Raw genomic sequence first — 8,882 nt, 5'->3', positions numbered from 1 at the left:
CAATATTCGCGCTGGCTGCGAACAGGCGGACGCGAGGGTGATCGGCAGCGTACACATCAACGTATCAATATCAATATTCGCGCTGCTGCGACCAGTGGAGCGAGGGTGATCGCCCGTACAAATCCCCGTATCAATATAAATAATTCGCGCTGGCTGCGACAGGGGACGCGAGGTGACGCACGTACAATATCAACGTATCAATATAAATATTCCGCGCTGCTGGCGAACAGGTGGCCGCGAGGTGATTCGCACGTACCGCATCAACGTATCAATATAAATATTTCGTCGCTCTGGCGAACAGGTGGCCGCGAGGTGATCGCACGTACACATCACGTATCAAATATAGAATATTCGCGCTGGCTGCGAAGCGGGCCGACGCGCGAGGGTGATGCGCCCGTCGCCCATGCACGTATCAATATTAAATATTCGCGCGGCTGCGAACAGGTGGACGCGAGGGTGATCGCCCGTACAAATCAACGTATCAATATAAATATTCGCGCTTGCTGGCGCGACAGGCGGACGCGAGGGGTGATCGCACGTACAATCAAGCGTATCAATATAAATATTCGCGCTGCTGCGAACAGGCGGACGCGAGGTGATCGCACGTACCTAATCAACGTATCAATATTACATCTTCGCGTTCTGGCGAACAGGCGGACGGCGAGGTGATCGGCACGTCAAATCACCGTATCAATATACATACTTCGCGCGGCTGGCGAAGACGGTGGACCGCGAGGGTGATCGCACGTATCCAATCAAGCGTATCAATATAATATTGCGCTGTGCTGCGAACAGGCGGACGCGAGGGTGATCGCACGTCCAAATCAACCGTATCCCTATAAATATTCGCGCGGGCGCGACAGGTGCCGCGAGGGTGATCGCCTCGTACACCTCCCGTATCAATAACATATTCGCGCTGGCTCGCGAAGCCGGCGCCGCCCGAGGGTGATTGCGCACGTACACGATCAAGCGTATCAATATAACTATTCGCGTCTGCTGCGAAGGCGGACGCGAGGTGATCGCACGGTACAATATCACGTATCAATATAACTCTTCGGCGCTGCTGCGAACAGGTGGACGGCGAGGGTGAGCGCGCGTAGCAAATCAAGCTTTGATGTACTTGCGATGGTGCCTGTTTACACAAGCCGCGCGGAGTACCGTGCGCCGTGTTTCCCCTGCATGACACCCGCGAGGCAGGCGCCTCGCTAAAATCTCAGCCGCACACCGAAATTTGTCCACACCCGCCAGGCTGACGGGCCATCAGTTCTTCTCTCAATCACGTCAGCTTTATTGAACTAACATCGCACCTATGCTTCGACATGCACGCAATATTCCCACGGTTTTTCCAAAAAGACTTGCGGAGGGGGGCTGGCCCCTGGACCGCCCTACTGGGTGAGCACCTGCGGTGGGCATCGCTTTGGCTAGGACGTCAAACGGCGCAAACACACGCAAAACTGCTTTTTAGCACCTCAAGACGCTTTTCTGGTCAGGAGAAACATGCCGCAAATTGACGTTTCAGGCCGAGCGCGGTATTCGCGTCTGTCCTCACCTAACCCGTGTTCACACACGCCTTCCTCGCAGCATGCGATACACGATTCCTCGCTCCCGCATTCGTTAATGAACTGAACGGGCAGTTGTCGCCAACTACATGTATCCCGGTGCTCTAGTATCTGAATGAAATATCCTGTAAAGGACGTAGACGGTCGGTCCAGTTCAATAAGTCCGGCAAAGCCAAGTTTGTTGCAAAACTCATCTGCTGAGATGTGCTCAGTATGTTAAAATTGTTGCCTTAGGGGGGTTTTGGTACGCGACTTCTCCCCAAGAATGTGTACGTATAGCGAAGTTTGCTCGGTTTGCTAGTCATTAGGGGACGAGTTTTCTAGAGCGGACGCGAACTATGATTGAAGGTCAACGGTCAAATGTCAAATACAGGGTGCAGTCCCTGGTTTCGGTATGCGACACACCTTCCCCCGAAGATGTGTACGTCCTTCCTAAGTTTGGTCGCGTTTCTCAGGTCATTAGGGGCCGCGTTATAGAGCGGAAGAGACATATGATCAAGGTCATAGGTTAAGGTCCAAATAAAGAGCCGCAGTGGACGTGGTTTTGGTACGGCGCCCCATCTCGGCCCAAGGATGGTAAGTATAGCGAAGTTTGCTCGCAAGCTAGTCACTAGGGGGCCGTATCTAGACGGAAGAGACTCTGCTGCCGGCAAGGTCACTGTCAAATAAAGGTTGGGCCGTGACCTGGTTTGGTCTGCGACACCTTCCCCAGATGTGTAAGTAGACTGATGTTTTGGTCCGCTACATCATTAGGGGTCGAGTTCTAGCGCGGAAGAAAAATGTCTGCGGTGGCGGCTGACCGACATGAACCCCATAGTATTCCCCGCCGCTTCGTCGCGGGGATACCATTATAGGCATCAGTTAATTTAACTTTTTTTGGGGGGTCAAATGTTCTTGAATGCGGACGGTAAAGTAGCGCCTATGATCGAACTGTCCATCCGAATGAGATAACGATGTCACCTTGGATATTGTCACCAGGTCGGTCGTGCTAGAACAATCTGCACGTGTTTTTATGTGTTCCCGCCAAAATGTCGACTTTACGGCATTTGTTACTAAGCAGCGTTTTTGCCCCTATCGCAGAGCAATTCTGATCCAGGACCCAGAATATACTGCACTACCCCATCTGTGTTCGATCAGCTTATCACCGGATGCCACCGAGCTTAAAGTTAGCGACGAACTCGAGCGGAAATCAAATACTAACCCGTTGGAGCGGCGACGGTGTGCGGACGCTGTTGCTGCTGCCGCTGCCGCTGCGTCGTCTTGCCGCCTCTCTGCTTCTTCGGACTTGCGGCGGCAGCAGCGGCGGTGGCGCCACCTGTGTGCGACTGCAGCGTCGCGACGGAGTCGAGGGAGTCCTGCGACATGGCCGACGCGGACGCGAGACTGCGGAAAGCAACCGTCGTAACGGTTAGACAGGAAGGGCGCGGAGAATACTGTGTGTGAGTAAGATGTGATCGCAGCAAACAGCGCTTGAACTCAGCTAGAGATGTAACTAACACCTAGAATATATACGGTGGTGCATTGAGAACGTGATCGCTGCATACATAGCCTAAAATAATTATATAACATATATAATCCTTTTCCTCTTAATAAGTCGTTGAAGGACACACATATATTATGCATGCATAGACTATACACGTGTGTTTAGTGTAAAATATGTGTGCACAGACTATGTACTATTTACTNGCAGGTCTTTAACTGCATGTGATTGACATACAGGTCTGATGTACAGGTTTTTGCCCGTGTGTGTGACTTTGACGTCACATTTATACCAGGGTGCGAAATTAACGCGAGTCCGGAGTCAAATACTCCCCGATTTACTGTCGGACTCCATGATTTGACATATGCAGGAGTCCGTGTGACTCCCTGAAAATTCTGCTATACTAAACCAAGATTTCTTGTTAGTTAAATTTTAATATTAAATCTTCAAAATAAGCACATGCGTTGATAATTGATATCTTTAATTTACAACTTCAGACTGCGGACTCCTTCATTTTGCTGCGGACCCCCTCTTTTTGAACGGACCCTTGTTCAAAAGTTAATTTCTACCCCTGCATTACGATGACAGCACGTGCGCGGCGCGCGGGGGACGTGATCGTCGTCACGCTTACCTTGCCCGCGGCGGCGACGACCGGCGATTCGAGCGGCGTCCGCGCGTGGAACTGCCGCGAGTACTCGCTCGTCTGTCCGCGCGTTGCTCGCCGCTCGCCTGCGCGGTATCGCAGCGCCGGGTCCTCCTGGTGAGCAAAGTGTGCGATAAGAGATGGGAGCGTACGCGCGCTCACAGACTACGGGGCGAAATGAGATATATTAGATGAGACGTAGGGAAGATGACGAGTAGCGCCATCGTGTGGTCGTTGCGTACATTAAACGCGAACTATAATCGCGTTGTAAACCCGATACTGCTGGTAAACGCTAGACGTGCTCACACTACGATCGATGATGAATGTTCCACTTCGGGTAGTTTGTGATCAACACATCATAACTGAACAGGTTCATAACTAATACATAACTAACATCATAGCTATAACAGGTTCATAACTAATACATAACTAACATCATAGCTATAACAGGTTCATAACTGACAAGTGAACAAGTGCACGAGACACTGCAAGTATCACTCCAACACGCTCAATGCACTGAGTTTGTTTAAATAGCCACACGATGGAGCCACCGCTGCCCGAGACGCCGAGGCAGAATGTCGAGAAATGAAGAAACCTACCTTGGCGTGAGAACTCCTCGTGTCCGACTTCTCCTTGCGCGGTGGCTCCCTCACCTCGGAGACGGAGCGTCTGCCATCGTGGTGTCGCACGGCGTGTGGGTCGATGTGGTAGCCCTGCGCGGTCACCAAACGTGGGAAAACACAAACGGGTGATGTCAGTGAGGAGATGGGAGGGTACGGGAGAAGTCACACTTTTTACGTTTTTTCTCTCGACAAATTTTATTTTGGGAAAAAATCTATCGCTTGTGTTTGCTGTCTCGCAATCTTTTTCTCTCTCTCTCTCTCTCTCTCTCTCTCTCTCTCTCTCTCTCTCTCTCTCTCTCTCTTTCTCTCTCTCTCTCTCATCTGCTCTCTTTCTCTTTTCATCTCTCTCCCTCCTCCTCCTCTCTCCACCTCTCTCTCCTCCCCTTCTACGACTCGCTCACTCTCCTCCCCCCATTCTCTCCCTTTCATCCTCTCTCTCTCTACTCCCCTCCCTCCTCCCACAATACGACTCGCTCACTCTCCTCCCCCCTTTCTCTCCTCTTCTCCCTCCTCCCTCTCTCTCTTCCTCTCTCTCCTCCCCCTCTACAACTCGCTCACGTGTTTCATACAGAGTCTCACGACAGGCACAGTCTCCCTCCCTCCCTCTCTCTCCACCTCTCTCTCTCCTCCTCCCTTCTCTCTCTCTTCCTCTTTCTCCTCCTCCCTTCTCTCTCTCTTCCTCTTTCTCCTCCTCCTCTACGACTCGCTCACGTGTTTCGTGCGGAGTCCCACGACCGGCACGGTCTCCATCTCCCTCCCTCTCTCCACCTCTCTTCTCCCTCCTCCCTCTCTCTCGCTCTCTCTCCTCCTCTCTCTCCTCTTCCTCTCTCCTCCTCCTCCCCCTCCTCCCCTCCTCCCCCTCTACGACTCGCTCACGTGTTTCGTGCGGAGTCCCATGACCGGCACAGTCTCTGTCTCCCTCCCTCTCTCTCCACCTCTCTCTCTCCCTCCACTTCTCTCTCCTCTTCTCCCTCCTCCTCCTCTCTCCTCTACCTCTCTCTCCTCCCTTCCTCCCCCTCTACGATTCGCTCACGTGTTTCGTGCGGAGTCCCACGACAGGCACAGTCTCCCTCCCTCTCTCTCCACCTCTCTCTCTCCTCCTCCCTCTTGCCCCACCTCTCTCTCTCTCCTCTCCTCCTCCTCCTCCTCTCTCTCCTCCTCTCTCTCCTCCCCTCCTCCCACTCTACGACTCGCTCACGTGCTTCGTGCGGAGTCCCGCGGCAGGCTTGCTCTGTGTCGGCGCGGCCGGCTGCGGCCCGCTCAGTGTCCGGTGTCGGCTGCGTCCTCGCTCCTCCCGCTCCCACGGCACGGCAGACGCCGGCCGCGGACGATCCAGCGAGCGCGTCTTACCGCCGGCCCTGCCCGCGGAGTAGTTGTAATCGAACACTGCCAAGGGGAGGAGGAGGAGGTGTCAAGGAGGAGCTGGTGAGTTATCGTTTACTATTACTATTATTAAGTTATTACTGTTGTTATTATTAATATCATCACTGGTATTATTATTATTATTATTACATTTTTATTCTTGCTAACTATTAATATTATCAGGGGTAAATAATTGGGTTATTTTTAACAGCCTATTATAGTCTATACCTATAGGCCTATTTTAAACTGTACATGTTATTTACTCCCGATGATATTATTATTATTATTATTATTACATTATTATTACATGCATAACCAGGTAGAAATTAACTTTTGAAAAAGGGAGTCCAACGGACTCCCTGCCCTCAATAAGAGGGAGTCCGCGGCAAAACGAGGGAGTCCGCAGTCTGAAGTTAAAAACTAAAGATATTAACAATAACATGTGCTTATTTTGAAGATTCATGCGGTTGCACGTCTGCCAAATTTTCTTTGTACATTTGCTGAAGAAATACGGTAATTTCGCGTGCGAATAATAAGGAGGCCGTGCTCTGGAACCAACTAGTTAGTATAGCAGAATTTTCAGGGAGTCACACAGACTCCTGCATATGTCAAATCAGGGAGTCCGACGGTAAATCAGGCAGTATTTGACTACGGACTCGCGTTAATTTCGCACCCTGCATAACTGAATAACGCTTTACTGGTGATCACCAAATCACATACGCAAATGAATATTACGCAATCTTGTCTCTGCCCAATCACGTTACTTTGCACGCGAGGGGCCGAAACGTGACGCACCCACGTATCGAAACCTAGAACATGAGAGTTACCTTCCTGCACATGATCGATCCTCGCTTTCCGCGACGCTTCGTTGGGTTCCTTTCTCGGCGGAGCCACCCACTTGTACTGCTCGTCATACTCCGAGCTCTGAGAGAAGTATGGTGGAAGAATGTCAACAGATAGATGGCGGTATAATCGCGTAAACACGACTACAAATTATCTTATGCCGGTTAATTTGTCAATAACCTGGTATATGACCACATATTTTCCGTAAATCCAACAAAACGTAATTGTCATAACTGTAAATAAAGTTAATTGAATTGAACTGAATTGAAAGAATGTCAACTGTGTAGTAGGAATAAAGTCCTCCACAAGATATTTTAGAAGCCATGTCGTTTACAGATGGATTGGGGAGGGCCCAGGACCGGTTGTACCAAATGGCGGTAATCACACCTGTCGGCCCCCAATATGCATGTAAACTCGATCTGTTCAGAGACGTATGCGTCAAGTTGTGAAATCACAGCATGGCTGAGTTGGGATTGTCAAAAGTAAACGAAGATGGAAATTTAATAAGGCATGGACCGGCGCCCCCCACATGGATGCCCGGCGCATGGATGGCGTGGCGGAGAATTTATGGGATGCCTCAAATTATCTTCAACTTCGAAGGAATGTCAGACCCGATGTGTGTTAAAAGTTTCGGGAAACCCTGGAATAGCATATTAATTGTTATTAACATAGTTTAGCACATATTGGAACTAGGGGGGGCAGTTGTAACAATGCGCGCCAGTATGTGCAATACCGGAGGGGCCGGTCAGGGGTTCGCAGTTAGATGGCCGCCTAGACCAATAAATTGTGCCCTAAAATTTTTTATATTCTGATGTTATTTTAGGAAATAACATCAAAGGACATGGATATTCGTCCGAGCATCGGACACCTGTTCGTATGCGCTATGATCGTCCGAGCAGTTGTTGCGCATGCGCTGTTCATGTTGTATTACATAAATGTAATATAATGCTAGTCTAGGGAGGCGCCTACTCCCTAACCCTAATTCCACTCTCCTCTCACCTGTTTCACTTTCTTCCACTCTCCTCTCACCTGCTTCACTTTCTTCCACTCTCCTCTCACCTGTTTCACTTTCTTCCACTCTCCTCTCACCTGTTTCACTTTCTTCCACTCTCCTCTCACCTGTTTCACCTTCTTCCACTCTCCATGGTCGTACTCGTAGCTCCACGGTGGCACAAACTTCTCCAGGTATTCCGACTTGTACTGCTTCCTGCGATCGGAAAGATTATATATCGTTTGATTTGTCTATTTGATATATGATTATGTTGATGATATAGCAATGCAGTAGTATAGCAGAAGCAGTAGCTGCAGCAGCAACAACAGCAGCAGCAGCACCATGACCACCGACAACAACAACAACAATGACGATGCAGAAAACAACACCAGCAACAGCAACAACTGCAACAACATTGGAAACAACAGCAATTGGCAACAACAACAACAACTCTACGCGGTACACACACCTGGCTTTCACCAGTGACCTGGGTCTCTCGGCCGTGTGTGGCCTGTACTGCACCTGACCCCCATCAGCTATCTGCTTCACAGACTCCGTGGGCGACGGAGGTCTGTAGAGGAGGGAAACAGAACAGGGGGGTATTATTAATGTCTGAGAGTTCGCTAAGTCTCACACAGCTGAAATTCAGTACGGAGGTAGGTTGGTTCCCTGCCCATTACTTATGACCCACTGCGTACATTTGTTTATTCGTTCAGATGCGACACAGCTAACTGTAACAGGACAAGTGGCCGTCTTTCTTTCACCCGATGAACTTCTTTGAGCTGCCGCTCCTGGCCTCACAGTGAGGGAACAAGTTTACATCACGAGGTGGCTAGTGTCAAATACCTCGCGCTGTACATGCAGCAGCGGCGCCCCCTACCTGAGCTTGTTCTTCGCCTTGCCGGGGTCGGACTTGACGGACGGCACGTGCGGGGCGGCGGTCTCGGGCCGTCGCTGCGGTGTGCGGGCGCGATCCACGGACGCCGTGCGCGGTGGCGCCCCCGCGTGCTCAGACACGGGGCTGCTGCACGCCGACCAGTTGCAGTACTGCGCGTTGTACTCGGTGCCCCGCGCGGGGGCGCCACCAATCTCCGGCGCCGACGACGACATGACGCTATCGCGCCGCCGCTGCTCCTCCTGCTGGGTCGAAACGACGCAGGCGGCGAGTTAAACAAGCGAACGTCTAAACAACTGAACATCTAAACAAGCGGACGGCATATTCGTGTCGACTAATAAAGTCGTATTTATGTATTTACATTTAAAATAGAGGAAACGCCCGACTAAGCCTTCAAAGTCATGCCTTAAAAGAGGGTTTTTTTTTCGAAGCTAGAGAGTCCGAGATTTCCGCGAAACTTTCGAATAGTTTTTTGTGTGGTTTAAT

At 50.7% G+C, this 8,882-nt stretch overlaps 2 long non-coding RNA genes across 2 annotated transcripts; both read right to left on the bottom strand.

The window, feature by feature from the left end:
- Positions 1 to 3,714: 3,714 nt before the first annotated feature.
- Positions 3,715 to 5,598, bottom strand: LOC106816771. Its single transcript, XR_001394934.1, has 3 exons — positions 5,504 to 5,598; positions 4,282 to 4,395; positions 3,715 to 3,796 (listed from the first exon to the last, which is right to left on the bottom strand). It is a non-coding gene; the product is annotated as an uncharacterized LOC106816771 (long non-coding RNA).
- Positions 5,599 to 7,572: 1,974 nt separating this feature from the next.
- LOC106816770 lies at positions 7,573 to 8,441 on the bottom strand. The gene is made up of 3 exons (XR_001394933.1): positions 8,382 to 8,441; positions 7,971 to 8,072; positions 7,573 to 7,717 (listed from the first exon to the last, which is right to left on the bottom strand). It is a non-coding gene; the product is annotated as an uncharacterized LOC106816770 (long non-coding RNA).
- Positions 8,442 to 8,882: the final 441 nt, after the last annotated feature.

Source organism: Priapulus caudatus, unplaced genomic scaffold (assembly GCF_000485595.1).
Source record: "Priapulus caudatus unplaced genomic scaffold, Priapulus_caudatus-5.0.1 Scaffold1481, whole genome shotgun sequence".
NCBI classification, from domain to species: Eukaryota; Metazoa; Priapulida; class Priapulimorpha; order Priapulimorphida; family Priapulidae; genus Priapulus; species Priapulus caudatus.
Note: the sequence above shows the minus strand (reverse complement) of the source record. Positions and strands in the feature narration are given on the sequence as shown.